This window comes from Trachypithecus francoisi, unplaced genomic scaffold (assembly GCF_009764315.1).
Source record: "Trachypithecus francoisi isolate TF-2019V2 unplaced genomic scaffold, Tfra_2.0 Lachesis_group11, whole genome shotgun sequence".
Classification (NCBI taxonomy): Eukaryota; Metazoa; Chordata; class Mammalia; order Primates; family Cercopithecidae; genus Trachypithecus; species Trachypithecus francoisi.
This window is the reverse complement of record NW_022681456.1, coordinates 30265330-30281133: the sequence shown is the minus strand read 5'-3', so window position 1 is coordinate 30281133 and position 15804 is coordinate 30265330.

The following is a 15804-nucleotide window of genomic DNA, read 5'->3' as shown; positions in this document are numbered from 1 at the left end:
TCAAAGCTCCCAGGTGTTTCTTCTATGCAGTCGAGGATGAGAAACACTCAACCTTGAGAGCAGTGGGTCAGCTCCACCATAACCTTTCCGGGAGCTGTTTGTCACTAAGAAGGCTGACCTTACAAGGCACACAGTCAAGCCAAGTAACTGTCATCAAGTTTCCAGGCATCATCTCATGAAGAACCTTCTATACACTAGGTTCTATGCACAGTACTCATCATGCAAGATAATCCATGCCAAAATATGGAGAAGATGGACATGTGAAAAATATTTTTCACAAAGAAAAATGTTTGGTACGGAGCACCAAAACTTGTAAGATGCTAACAGCCAGTTTCTCTCACGCATAACTCATTGAAATGACACTTCCTTATGTTTGTCATATTCATGTAATACTTTTTGTTTAATTGCTTACTTTACTCTTGTCCTAGTCAATAGTACCTGTAAAATTACTTGTTTGATATGCTATATGTCACAAATTTGATATGTACTTTATATAATATGTCATTGCATATATATGTATATAATTGAAAAAATAACAATTGTTCATCCAAACGCTATCTAATATCATCTCCAGGATAACTACCAGAAGAAAGTGAGCTACATTTTTGGAAATAGAACTGAATGACATGAGGTGGTGACAACAAAGAGAGTAAGAGAACATTTGAGGCTGAGGGACCCATGGCTTCCATTTTATTTACATACATAAACGGTCAATGCTGGACAAAGAGAGTCAAAGTTAGGTAGTTGAAGTAGGCTTTGTGGTTATGCAACCCTTTGATCAGGTTTTTGCCATTTGGATGATTAGTGGATGAATTTTTCTTTGAAATTCCTAAACATCAAAAATCACTTGTTTTTCACCGTGTGGCCAGACTTCACTTTCCTCTCTTTGTGTCTAAGCATTGTGACTGGGAGTCAAGGTCATGCCATGTGAACTCAGGGGATTCCAAGGCATAAACACTAGTATGTTTAGAAAAAACATTAAAATGATAATTTTTGGTCTGATGATTGTATCATTCTGGAGAGCTTACCTGTGAGAGAAAAACATGTAAAAGCATTTTTTAAAAAATTAGGCTTTGGCTACTGGATGAGGCAAATTTCCACATTTCTATGTTTTTCAGGTTTATATTTGCTTTGAAAATTCTTTTTCCTTTCCCTACTTATTCTAATTAGAAGGCAGCAATATACTTTTGGAATCTGTACAATACTCAATAGACACATGGTACTGATGTCCTCTTTTCTAAAAATATTTTTATTTTTTAACTTCCAAGTAATAAATAAATTAATTCCCACCGCAAAGTATTTAGGCATTGTAGAGAATAGTTATAACTTCCTATCTTTATTCCAGAGGAAGCCATTGTCACCAGCTAGGATTGAACCTTGCTGGCCTTTTTTTTTTTTCTTTTTAAGGTATTTACACATATGAAACTTTGAAATTAATTTCTGTGTGTATGTGTTTCATAGAAGTATATATGATGTTATACTTTATATGTCATTCTGCAACATTTTTTTTCACTGAACAATATGTCTCATGCATGTATGTCTTGTACTAGGTCAGTACAAATGAATCCACCTCATTAAAAAAATAGGTGCACAAAGTTTCAAAGTATGCATTTACATACTAGAAATAGTCACTGTGCTACAAAACCAATGTTGCCTGATGACTATCCATACAAATGCCTTCCTCTTTTATAAAACCTCGTCTTACACCTATGAGTCTGTGTGTAGGGCAGATACTGAAAATTGAAATTGATGGATTATAGGGCATAAACATTATTAACTTTAATATATTCCACCAAAATGTCCTCCAAAATAGCTTAACCAACTTTCACTATGTTGTAGGACCACATGCCATTTCTTAGGTGTGTCTTTTATGTAATTCCACATTTGTAGGTGGTATGTTCACTAAAATCTTCTCATGTATGGCAGTGGGAATATATATACCCAGATCTATCCATATTCTCATTTGCAGCCCAGAGTAGTAAGAGTTGGTTGAAAACAGTATGGAATTATCTGTCCCAGGCAGGGGTGATGGTCCTCATCTTAAACTGTGTTTTGATCAACTGAACTAAACTAGCCCAGAGTCTTCACAACACCTTGGCACATCTATGTTGCATTAATTACATGCAGGATATTGGGCTTTGGAACAGACACACAAAATAATAGTGGTTAAAATAAGTTTGGAAAATTAATTGTCTCACAAAACTGTTCGAGTGTGATAAGCTCAAGGCTGGTATTGAAGATCCACAGTGGTAGGAATCTAGGTCCTTTTTCTTCTTCCAATTTCCTTAGGGTCAACACCCTATTTCATCTAGTCAAAGATGGTGTACAACCACATCCACATTCCAGCCAGGACAAAGAGGATTACACACTCAGAAGCCACATCCAATATGCCCATATGCAGAATTTAGAAACAAGGCAATATCTATCTGCAAAGGGGTGTTGGAAATGTACTCTCTCTCTCTCTCTCTCTCTCTCTCCATATAGAGAGAGAGAGAGAGAGAGAGACAGTGTGTGTGTGTGTGAGAGAGAGAGACAGTCTTGCTTAGTCTCTAGGCTGAAGTACAGTGGCGCAATCCCAGCTCATTGCAGCCCCTGCCTCCCGAGTTCAAGAGATTCCCCTGCCTCAGCCTCCCAAGTAGCTGGGACTACAGGTGCATGCCACCACCACAGTTAATTTTTTTTTATTTTTTCATTTTAGTAGAGACAGGGTTTCACCATGTTGACCACAATGGTCTCAATCTCCTGACCTTGTGATTCACCATGTCCGGCCTATTTACATATATTTTTTATTGCCATGAACTTAGCCAACAATCAGGAGGTCTATACCATGAAAAGGAAAGTAAGAGCAGATATTGCAAACATTAGCAATCTTGCTACCAATGTGCAAAGGACCATTACATGGTATCTCAACAGGAAGAAGAATAACAGCAAGTTATTTGTCTAGAGTTTATGTTTTACAAAACATTTTTATATATATTATCTCATTTTGCGCTCACATAATCCTGTAAATTAGAGAAGTGGTGAAGGATGAACTCAAGCAACAGGCAGAATTGACAGTTTAGAAAAGTGCACTCTGGCCGGGCGCGGTGGCTCAAGCCTGTAATCCCAGCACTTTGGGAGGCCGAGAGGGGCGGATTACGAGGTCAGGAGATCGAGACCATCCTGGCTAACATGGTGAAACCCCATCTCTACTAAAAAAAAATACAAAAAAAAAAAAAAAAAAAACTAGCCAGGCGTGGTGGTGGGCACCTGTAGTCCCAGCTACTCAGGAGGCTGAGGCAGGAGAATGGAATAAACCCGGGAAGTGGAGCTTGCAGTGAGCTGAGATCCAGCCACTGCACTCCAGCCTGGGCGACAGAGCGAGACTCCGTCTGGGAAAAAAAAAAAGAAAGAAAGAAAAGAAAAGTGCACTCTGAACAGCCATTGTCAGCTGCTTAATTTAAAAGCCTTATTTGTCCAGGAGAAGATATTATTTCTGAAAGAAGTGGAGGTCTTTCCTTTTCAGATGAAGAAGTGAAATCTGGTTGGGATAAATATGTAAAGAGGAAAGGCAGAGAATGCAGGGAGACAGGCTCTGAGGAGCCAAGCAGACAGGGCCACGGGCATGAATGGCATTTGAAGGAGACACACTCAATTATATGAAACGATTTCTACAATGCTCATGGCCTTTTGTTGGGGATCTCCTCATCACTGATGGAGGTCAAGTTTGGCACAGATGGTTGCCGTTAAGTGTACATCAAAGGATAAAATTTCAGTGTTTGTGTCATTTCTCACTTCAGCCTTCTTGTTAAGCTTGAGGCATCAAAGTAAGAAGAGATAAGCTCTTCCAGTTCCCATGGACCACATCAGAAGGAATGCAGCTCAAATTTATTGAGCACATACTATGTGCTTGGCACTGCTAACAGCACTTGGATTATTTCATTTTCATTCTCTAAACAACCCTAGGAGGTGGAAATGATACTTGCAGTTTTGCAAATGAGGAAATAGGCTTGAAGGAGTTGTAGCCATGTGGCACAAAGCAAAATGGCTTATAACTGTGTGAGCTTTCAGACATTGAGTCCAGTCAGTACTTGCTGACTACCTATGTTCCAAGTTCTATTATCAAAGGCAAGAATGATTGTCATGAGGTGCATGTCCCTTCCTCTGGCCAGAGCAGCCTCTGCCTATGCTATATCACTATGTGGGTGAAGAAATTTGCAGACTCATTCATTGGTTTTGCTTTCCCATTTTCCATTTCTGAATGAAAAATCAATTTCTGAAACTCTCTCCAAGTCTTCTGAATGTTTCTATTTCTTTCTTGAATGTTCAGTATTCATTCAAGGTGAAGACCAGGTAATGAAAGATTCCTATAACTGTGAGGACATATAGCTGATATATCAGTTCAAAGAGGAAGATGAGCATGAAATCTAGACTTGCTTAGATTGATATTAAAGGCTTTTCATGGTCTAGCCTTAATCTGCCTCTCCAGACTTATTTCCTGTGACATCCCACAAGGATTTTATTCCATGACTATTTAATTATTTATAGAATGTTCCATGCATGGTTTTAGGGATAGGGGATTTAAGCAGTGAACAAGACAGAAGTCTCTTCTATCCATGGGGCTTACATTTTATTAATCAAATATATAATAACATAATTTCAGGCCATGGTAAGTGCAATGAAGACAATTAAGATGGAATCATATAATAAAGATGGATCATATGCCGGTTGCTTTAGCAAGGGTATCTGGGAGGTGTCTCTGAGGAGCTGGCATGGTGCTGAGACCTGAATGATGAGGAAGTGTCAGCCAGGTGGAGATGGGAAGAAGCATGACACTGGTAGTGGGAACAAAGATGCAAAGGCTCTGAGACAGGAATGAGCTCCAGGAGCCAGAAAGGGGCTGAAGCACAGGAAAGAGGAGGAAAGTAGTGGGAGATGTGGCTGGAGAGAAGTCAGAGGTACTGCATGGAGGTGTGAAGGTTATTGTAGGTGGTTAGGATTTTAAGTTCAATGGGCAGCTAGTGGATAATTATAAGCAGCGAAATGATCTGGTTCATGTTTAAGAGAATAAATTCGACTTCTCTTTGGGAGAAAAGACTGCAGGGAGCAAAAGTGGAAGTAGGAAAGGCAGCTAGGAGATCACAGTTGTCTTCAGGGGAGATATGATGGTTTACACTGAGGTGGTGGGGCATGAAGAATTGGAATAGTCAGGATTTATATTGAAAGTGGAATCAACAGCAGAGCTAATGGATTGGCTGGGCAGGATTGGGTCACAGATCAAAGTAAAAGAGACCCTGAAGATACCATGTTGGGTTTTGTTGTTGTTGCTGTTTGCTTTTATTCACTCTGGAATGCACTCAAAGTGCCCTTCTTCCTATCTCCTCAATTCAACCCATTCTTTGAGTCTCAGCATAAAGGTCACCTCTTGCTGGAAGCCTCCAACCTGTGACCAGAATGATTCTCTCCCTGTCTCTCTATTCCTTACTCAAGACTTCTCATACTTGATATTTTATTGAAGACATTTGTAATGCATTAGTGCCTCCACCATATGCCAGGAACCATATTACAGTGCCTCATGAGTAAACACAGTGCCTGAATCATAGCTGATACTCACCCCTTGCTGGACTGAGACAGCCTAATGCTGCATTTTGCTAAGACCTAGGAAAAGGAAAAAAAAAAAGTAAGATTTGGAAAGTGCTCAAGACTAGCTGCAGAGGCCTGGGTTCAAGTTCTAGCACTATTTCTAGGGAGCAGGGAAATTTGGGACAAGTCACTTCAGCTTTTATTATCTGAATAATCTTGCTGCTTAATGAGATATGAGAGACAAAGTTTCTTATATCTCAAATAGTTTGTGGTTAATGATTCATTTTATGTGTAACCAGAATATTTAGAAAATCTAATAATTACATGAAAAGTCTGTATGCTTGCAACCTCCAGAAGTTAAAGGTTTCTAGAAAGTTATAATAATTAAAACAGCATGATAATAATCCACAAATCAGCAGATCAGTCGATAAAAGAAAATACAACATCTTGAAACAATATTTACCAAAAAAGGAAGCATAAGATAGTGGAAACACGATAAATCACTTAGGAATGAACGATTTATTTAGGAAGGACATTGACAAAATTGGCTAGTTGAAGAGATAACAGTTTCTGACTTCGCTCTGTAATGTAAAATAAAATCCAGCGTAAGTAAAGAGCTAAATATATTTTTAAAAATACAAGCAATCATAAGATAAGATAGACCTTTATTTAACTGATTTGTGACACGTGATCTTCTTAAGCATAAATATGATGGGAGAAACTATATAAGAGAAGTGACCAATAGATTTGACTAAAAAAAATTTTAACATTTAGTATTTTAAATTATCTTAATCAATTTGAAAAATGAAAAACAAACTGGGAAAATATTTGTAACATGTATTATCAATATCTAGTACTTGTATGTCAATACAATATCAATAAACACAAATATCGATAATAAAAGAATTTTTCCAGATTAATAGAAAATACTTAAGAATTACGATAGAAAAACATAAAAGATACAAATAGATAATTTATAAAATATGACAATAGTAAATAAAGATTAGAAAATGATTTAACCTCACCAATAGTTAAAGAAATGAAAATTAAATGAGATACTTCTTTACCTATTTAAAATATAAAGATTAAAATAATTGATAGTACTCAATTCAGGCCATGGAAATAAATATTTCACAATGACTGGTGGGAATCCAAATTGGCATAGTCTTTTGGGAAAGCAATTTTACAGCGCATATTAAGAATATTGACAAACTCATATTATTTAAACCAGAAATTCCTTTCATTGAGATTAACATCCTGAAAACTTCTCATAAAGAAACAGTCAGGTATGTAACCAAAGATTCATCTAAGACTTTTAATAGAAAAAAACTTGAGAATAATTTTAATGATCAACACCAGGGGAATAATAATGTGAACTATTAGGATCTCCATTAAGGAGGGTTTTTTTTCAAAGTCTATTTATTGACATGGAAATGATCACAATAAAATTTTAAGTAAAATGTAAAAATCAGTATACAAAACTGCATACACAATGTGAAACTGAACCTCATTGTGTAAATATCTATAATATATATAACCACTTAGAAAAACACATGAAGGAAAAGAACAGCATGCTAATGTTCCCGGGTAGAGCGATTTCAAATGGTTTTAATCATCTTTTTTATATTTCCTGCATATTTTATTTATACAAGCAGAAAAGTGCAAATGCTATAAAATCTAGCAACAAATAGACAAACAAGCAACCTCCCTTTTCTTTCTTCCCGTCTCCCTCCCGTATGTGTAATAGACATTTCTAGGGAGGAAGCACAGAGAATCTGGATTTTTTTGCTTAGAAAGTTCAGAATAAGGCTAGATTTGACTGACTCATCAAGAGAACACTTCTAAGAGAAGAAATATGATAAATTAATGGTGAGACATAAAATAAGCCATTTATGTATTTTATATACAAATATGTATATATATAATATTGCTAACTTTTTTTGTGTGTGAGACAGGGTCTTGCTCTAGTGTTCAGGGTGCAGTGCAATGGCACAATCATAGCTCACTGCAGGCTTGATCTCCTGGACTCAAGAGATCTTCCCACTTCAGCCTCCCGAGTAGCTGGGACTACAGGTGTGTGCCAACATGCCTGGGTAATTTTATTATTATTATTATAGAGACGGGGTTTCGCCAAGCTGCCCAGGCTGATCTCGAACACCTGGGCTGAAGTGATTTGTCTGCCTCAGTCTCTTGAAGTGCTGGGACTACAGGTGTGAGCCACTACATTCAGCCAATATGTGCCATTTATTGAGCACACATTGTGTGCCAGGAAGGATGGCAGGAACTTGGCATGTTATTTCACTTTACTGGCTGCAGTTTTATCTCTGTCTTACTCAAGGAGCCCTCTCTGATAGGTCCTTTCTGATGGGACTTGTGGCTGCTACAAGGAGAGTGGGAAGGAAAAAGATGTGTCCCAGTGTTCTCAACCAGAATTCAGAAAACACTTCTTCACAGAAATAGTGATGATGGGGGAGAGTTAGTTTCTCAAACATGATTCGTTTTATAGTTAGATTCTCCCTTATATTATTTGTATAGTTTGCACAATTCTTTTTATGTAGGCCTAGAAATCAAAGTCTGGTTTATTTAAGATGATTAGGGGTTTGGTGTGTGCTGGACATTGTGTTAAGTGCTTTACACCCATTATCTTATTTAACCTTTATATACCCTATAATGCTACTACTATTTAAGTGTATATTTTATTTTATATTCTATTCATATGTGTTCTTTGTTTTCATAGCATGAACTATGATTCAGGCACTTATACACTCAATGTTTAGCTCCCACTTATTAGTAATAATACATGGTATTTGGTTTTCTACTCTTGCATTAGTTTGCTGAGGATAATGGCCTCCAGCCTCATCCATGTTGCTGCAAAGGATGTGATCTCATTTTTTATGGCTGTATAGTTTTCCATGGTTAAACTTCACTGCTTGGTGGGAAGATATACAAGTTCATGTTAAAAAAAGGCTTGGGCGCAGAAAGGGAATGTGGTGCCCACGGTGACTATTTTTACCAAAAATTCACATATTTTATTCACAAGGAACCGGAGACCTAGATAAATTATTTCAATACTTTCAAACTTCAGTGTGCATAAGAGTCATCTGAAGATTTTGTTAAACTGGGACTTGTGATTCAGTAGGCCTAGGCTGGAGTTGAAGACTCTCTTTCTTGTGAATCTGCTTGAGAATGTTTTTGAGATTCTTGTTTCAAACACACTCCCAGATGGGGCTGGTTTTCTTAAGTCCCTGGACAACAATTTGATTATCATGAGGTCAACCCACTTGCCAGATTCCAGGGCTAGAGTGTGGTTGGGACGTGATGTGAGCCCCAGGAGGCTGGTGTCACACTTGGCTGGACAACTTACAAGAGCATGTGCTTTTGTTCTCCTGATCTGCAGTTTTTCCACATCCTCTCCATCCTCTATGCCCTATACTAGGTCCTATGTCAAGAAGATAAGTCAGTTCTGTAATCACTGCTTCAGGGGAGGGATCAAGAGCACTGGAAGCAGAAATAAAATATTTCTTCCTCTCCAAAATTTCACAGTCTGATGCCCCTTAGGCCAAATCTAGCCTGAAAATGTGTACTGATGAACACATCTTAAAATTCTAGATTCACACATGTTTAGAATTTTAATTGCCTGTTAAAAACCCTTAAATTTCACATAACAATCAAGATTGTTGGCTTTTTTTGAAAGCTTAGATAGTCTGGGAACGAGGACCAACTCTCCCACATGGCAGCAGTTAGTTGGAGCTTATAGTGTCTGTTCCTTTCTGAAAGGACAAGGACCCCCAGTGAGCCATGATCCCCACCTTGTCCAATGGACTCATTTCTCATTATCTGCATTCCTCAGTAATGAAGGAAATCTGGGTAAAATGAAACATTTAGTAGAAAGATTGAAGAGGTCCACAGGGTCAACAGGAGAGGACCAGACCTAAACATCATACAGTCAGGAATTAAAGATCCAGGGAAATTTTGGAGAGCCAAGAAGCGGAATCACCTTTGGGCTGCCAAGCTCTCACTTGAGTGAGCATGATCTACCATCCTTGGTGTTTCAAGGCCATGACAGATGATTGCATGGCCAACATCTGAAGGATGCTTTCTTTCTACAGCTCCAGGATGTCGTCTTGTACAGGAGTAAGAAAATAGAGAGGGAGGCATGTGCTCCAAGACTTTGCTTCATCTCCATCTGACATACTCATGAGGACAACTCTTTCCCTAAAAAACCCAGGACAATTATAAGCTCAAGAGAAGATGTGTAGAGCCCTAGATGCCCAGAAGAACTGTGATGGGAGCAAAAGAAAAGCCCTTTCCCTGTAATCTGTGAAAGAGTAGAGGGACTGAACAGAACTCACTTTGAATCCCTTTTGAACAGAGAGTGGCTTTCTATATCTTTCAGGTGAATTGTTGGTAAAAATAGTCACCACGGGTACCCCATTCCCCTCCTGGACCCAAGCCTTTTTTTAACATGACCTTGCAGATCTTCCCACCAAAAGGTAAAGTTTAACCACGGAATACTATGCAACCATAAAAAATGAGATCGCATCCTTTGAAGCAGCATGGATGGGGCTGGAGGCCATTATCCTAAGTGAACTAATGTAGGAATGGAAAACAAAATACCATGTGTTATTACTTATAAGTGGGAGCTAAACATTGAGTGCATATGAACACAAAGAAGGAAACAACAGACATCAAGACCTACTTGAGGGTGGAGGAGGGGAGAGGGTTGAGGACTGAAAAACTACCTATCAGGTACTATGCTTATTACGTGAGTGACAAAATAATCTGTACACCAAATCCCTGTGGCATGTACTTTCCCTATATAACAAACCTCTACATGGACCCCTGAACCTAAAATAAAAGTTAAGAAATAAAAATTTTAAAAAGTATAAGGAAGAAATAGTATTTTAAATTTATAACTGTTATGTATCAAAGATTCATTTTAGAAATCAAATGAATTTCTAAAGAATAACAAAAAGAGGTGGATTTTATTTCCCCAATGTTGGACTTGTGACTTGCTTGGCCAGTAGAATGTGGCAAAAGTGACAGGCCAATTCCAAATCTAGGTCTCAAAATGTTTTGTGTGTTTCTGCTCTGTGTGCCTCTGGAACGCCACCTGATGCCATCAGCATGAGGCCAGGCAAGCCTGCTGGAGGATAAGAGACCCAGTTTACAGAGATCGACCATCCCAGCTATGGCCACCAGAGATCAGCTATTCCCTGACTGACCTAGCAACTGACTAAAGATGTGTGAGTGAGCCCAGCCAAGATAAGAAGAACTGCTCAGCTGAGCCCAGCCCAAATTGCTGACCCATGCAATCATGAAACATATAAATGGTTTTATTTTAAGCCACTGAGCTTTCTGGCTGGTTTTATTTTTTAGGCAGCAAAAGCTGACACTCCACTTAACACACTGTGTTAGTTTCCTAGAATGACTGTAACCAAGTACCACAGACAGGGTGGCTTAAAACAACAGAAATGTATTCTCTGACAGTTCTGGAGACTAGAAAACCAAAATCAGTGTCAGCAGGGTTGGCTTCTTCTGGAGGCTCTGAGGGAGAATCTGTTCCCTGCCTGTCTCCTAGCTTCTAGCAGCTGCTGATAGTCCTTGACATTCCTTGGCTTGTAGAAGAATTACTCCAATGTTTGACTCTGACATCAGGTAATATTCTTTTCTCTGTGTGTGTTCAAATTTCCCTCATCTTATACGGGCACCAGTCATTGGGTTAGAATCTACTCTATTCCCCTGACTTCAACTTGATTGAGTCTTCAAAGACTCTATTTCCAAATAAGCCACCATCCAGGGGTAACAGGGGTTAGAACTTCAACATCATTTTCTGCAGGACAAATTTCAACCCCCAACACACACTATGGAATTGCTTATATTGGAAAACTCATTTAGATTTCCAAATATACCTGCTAAAGGAATCTTTGAAACACCCTCCTTTGGTAAGTTGAGTTTTCTTTCTCCATGTAGTTATTTGTGGATTTGAGCTAGGATTTCTCCATGTAGTTATTTGTGGATTTGAGCTAGGATTGTGCCATTTAATCTAGTTTCGTAGAAAGATCAGAGACTTTGGAGAAGAAGAAGGAAGTTAACATTCATGGTATGTAAATTGTCTTATTGAATCCTTACAATTCCTCTTTAGAGTATGTATTTAATAAAAACTATTTCAAAGGTCAGAGATGTTGAGAGATTTGCCTAAGTCACACAGTAAATACCCTCGGCAATCGGCATTTGAATGCAAGTCTATCTGATTTCAAAGATATGATCTTTTTACTGTACCCTAGAGCATCTCCTTGGTGTCAGAAGATCTGGATTCTTGTCTTGGTCCATTTTCTACTTAGTGGCATGACCTGAAGTCTCTTTACTTTGCTGAAATCCCTCCTCTTTAAAATTGAGTCATAAATGTCATCCTTGTGGATTTTTATGAGCATTGAGAAAGACGAGGCAGAATGTGGTGGCAAGGGTTGAGTTTTGGAGTTGGACAACCTCGAATTGGGGTCTTGGCTCTAACTATGTGATCCTGGGCGTATCATGTAAGCTTTCAAAGCTTTAATTTCTTTACCTGTAAAAAAGAACATAATAATACCACCAATCTTAAAGGTTTATTGCAAAGATTAAATAAGAAGATTATGTATGTAACATATTTAACTCAGTGTCTGGCCATAGAAAGTGCTCAAAGATGATCTATAATTAGGTATTTAAAAGCATTTTCTAAAGTGCAAAGTTCTAATTAATGCTAATTATTAAAATTGCATTTTATTTTCAGTTTGATGAAATCATGCGCTCTCTGAAGCCAGAATGATTTCTCTGGGCTTTTTCTAACTCAGCATCACCCAGGTTTGTTTATTGATTGTAACTCATACCTCTGCACAATCTGAAAAGCAGACCTGCTCCTGTGGCTAGAGATTTTCCAGGTAGAAGGACAAAAGTTCCCACCACAGAGCTCCCCAGTGCTTCCTCTTACGATGGAGGGAAGTCTGTCAGGCTGCTTTAGGCTGTGCGAGGTCTCAGAGTCTCTAACAAGTCCCTCATTAGCTCATCCTTGTTTGCATGCTCTGTGACCTGTACGGTTGTTTCAAGTTCTCACGTGGCTGGCTTCCCTAGACCTGTTTTGGCTTGAGTGACTCAGCGCAAGACAAAATGTCTGTCAAAGTATTCACCGTGGTATTCTAATAAGTGTTGGAAACATTTGCCTGGCTGCCCCCCCACCCACCCCGCCCACTGACCACTAATATCCCTGGGGCTTCCCTCATTTGTAAACTCAGGTTCTGAGAAATAGAAATAGAAACAGAAATTCCCATCCCTGCTCCCATAACCTACTGTCACCTTTTTCTCACTCAGACAAAGGCTGGGATATGTGCAGGGTCCTGGGTGCTTGCCTTATCTACAACCCCTTCTGAGGGAAGTCACGTTAAGTATAAATCTTGATACTTTCTACCCAGATGACGACCACAGCTGTTCAGACCAAGGAGCAGTGTCAGCCCCGGAAGGAGGCTATTTGCAGTGTAAGAGGTAGTGGCTTAAGACTTCTGACTGGCAAGGGAGTTCTGTGCCTTGCACTGACCGCAGTGCCCACAGACAGCTCTTCTCCCTTGAAGAGGTTGAGCTGAAGACACACATAAAGGAATATGAGGACAGTGAAGTCGTACCGAGTGAAGTCAGTGAGAGGTCACTAAGAAGCAGAAGCTAGGAGGCAGAGGGAAAGCCTGTGGAGACAGAAGTGCCTGAAAGTAGACAGAAAGGGAATGAGTTCCATGCGTGGGGGAATTGTGAGTGGGGAATGTCTAAGGAGACTATTATTAATGGGGTCATGAAGTCACCAGAGACTTGAGTTTCTGAGGCATCCCAAAAAGTAATGTAGACTGTGCTATTTCGTTCTTTGACAGCAAGTCACAAAAACTAACTCTTGTCAACTTGAGGAAAAGGGAAATGTATAGGAAAGACATGGGAAGGCTCTTAGAATCAAAGAGTAGCTGAAGAAAGGTATCTCTGGGAATCCAGGAAGCAAGGTCCTTCTGAGTTTTGCCTCTGCAATAAATCAAGTTTAACTCCAACCTCACTCCACTCCAGAGTCAAAGTCATTGAGAGTGTCTGAATGCTTCAGCTAGACCTACCCTGTGGTTAGAAAATCATAGGAAGTCTTGGTTGATAGAAATTAGGCTTTTTGTTATTCTAAAAAAGGGGGCCTGGATATTGGTGGGGCCAAGGAAATAATAGTCATCTTGTTCTATGAGTTTTGGCTGTGTGGCTGCTGACACTATTTCCTGTGGCCTTATCTTTATATCTAAAACCTTTTGTCACCTCAGATCCCCTGAGCTTGTCTCACAGATGTGATCCTCCTTTATCTTCTCCAATTTTGCGCATCTTACCATCCTAAAGTGTTATTCATGTTCTCTTCCTTTTATTGGTCAATTGTTGGTAGCTGCACTATTGCTCCCATTTCCTCTCTCCTTGTATCTACTGCTATTGTCATGTGATTTCCTAGTTCCTCCCACCAGGGGTTAGGTATACTTCCCTATCTCTTGCGTTTGGGATCAGCCATGTAACTTGCTTCAGTCAACGAGATATTTGCAGACATAATGCAAGCAGGGCTTAAATTGTGCTTGGGCAGTTGGACTTTCCTCACTTGCACTTCAAAATCATCAAGAGACTAGTGTGCTCTAGGTAGCCTACTGGTCCCAGGATATTGACAGTTCTACAGAGCATACCTGAACACAACCTCCACCTAGAAACCAAACCCAACTGAACTCAGCCTAGATCAGTAGACCTCCAGCTGATTTGTGGATGAACTAGCAAGAATAAATGTTTAGTTTGGGGACAGTTTTCTACACAGCATTATTATGGCAATAGCTAACATATACATCTTGCAAGGTGTAATGGAAATAACATGGTTTTAGAATAAGAGAGACTTAGTTTGCAATTCTGAATCTAAAAAGGGATTCTAAGGAGAAGCTTAATCTCTTTGATCCTCAGGTATTACACTAATGGAAAGAATAATTACTTTTCCTTTTCATTTTTCTGAAACCATTCTTTTTAACAGCTTTATTGAGTAATAATGGACTACTTCATGTTACATATGGTTAAAATATAGTTTGTAAGTTTGACATATATGTGTAGTTGTGAACCCTTGTCACAGTCAAGATAATAAACATGTTCATCACCCCCCAAAACTTCCTGGTGATCTTTTGTAGTTCCTCTCTTCTTTCCCTTAACCTTTCTTCCATCCCTAGACAACAACTATCTGCTCTCTGTCAATAGAGCTTACATTTTCTAGAATTTTACTGAAATGGAAACAAATGGCATGTATTCGTTTTGTTTGGTTGCTTGGCTTCTTTAACTTGGCGTAATTGTTTTGAGATTCATCCCTGTTGTTGTGTGTATTCATTGTTAATTCCTTTTACATCCTGAGTAGCATTCCATTGTGTGAATATAACACAGTTTATCAATTCACCTGTTGACAGACATTTCACTTAACAGATTTCGACTATTACAAATACAACTGATAGAAATATTTATATGCAAGTCTTTGTATGACAAACATTCATTTTTCTTGGGTACATGTCTAAGAGTACAATGGCCGGATGGCATAAAATTTCCTTTCAATTTTTACTGAAATTTTACAGAGATAGTGATAAATTCACATGCAGTTTAAAAATATACAGATAGATTCCACAAACAATTTACTCAGTTTCTCTAAAAGGTAACATTTTGCAAAACTATAATATCACAACCAGGATATTGATATCGATACAATCCAGCCATCTTATTCAGAACACTAATTTGTAGTTGCATTTATTCTTGTAAGCAATTTGTGTGTGTGTGTGTGTGTGCGTGTGTGTAGTTCTATACAGTCTTATCACGTGTGTAGGTTTTTGCATTTACCATCACAGTGGAGATACTGACTAGTTACATCACAATAAGAAACTATTGCTACCTTTTTCGCTATTGTTACTCTCTCCACTGCCCCTCCCTGGATCTTTAACTCCTGGCAGCTACCACTCTGTCCTTAATTTCTGGCTACTCGGCAGGCTGAGGCAGGAGAATGGCGTGAACCCGGGAGGCGGAGCTTGCAGTGAGCTGAGATCCGGCCACTGCACTCCAGCCCGGGCCACAGAGGGAGACTCTGTCTCAAAAAAAAAAAAAAAAAAAAAAATTTCTGAAACTTTGTAATTTCAAACAACGTTATATAGATGAAAGTAAACAGTGTGTAACGTTTTGGGCTTGGCATTTTCCCCCTAT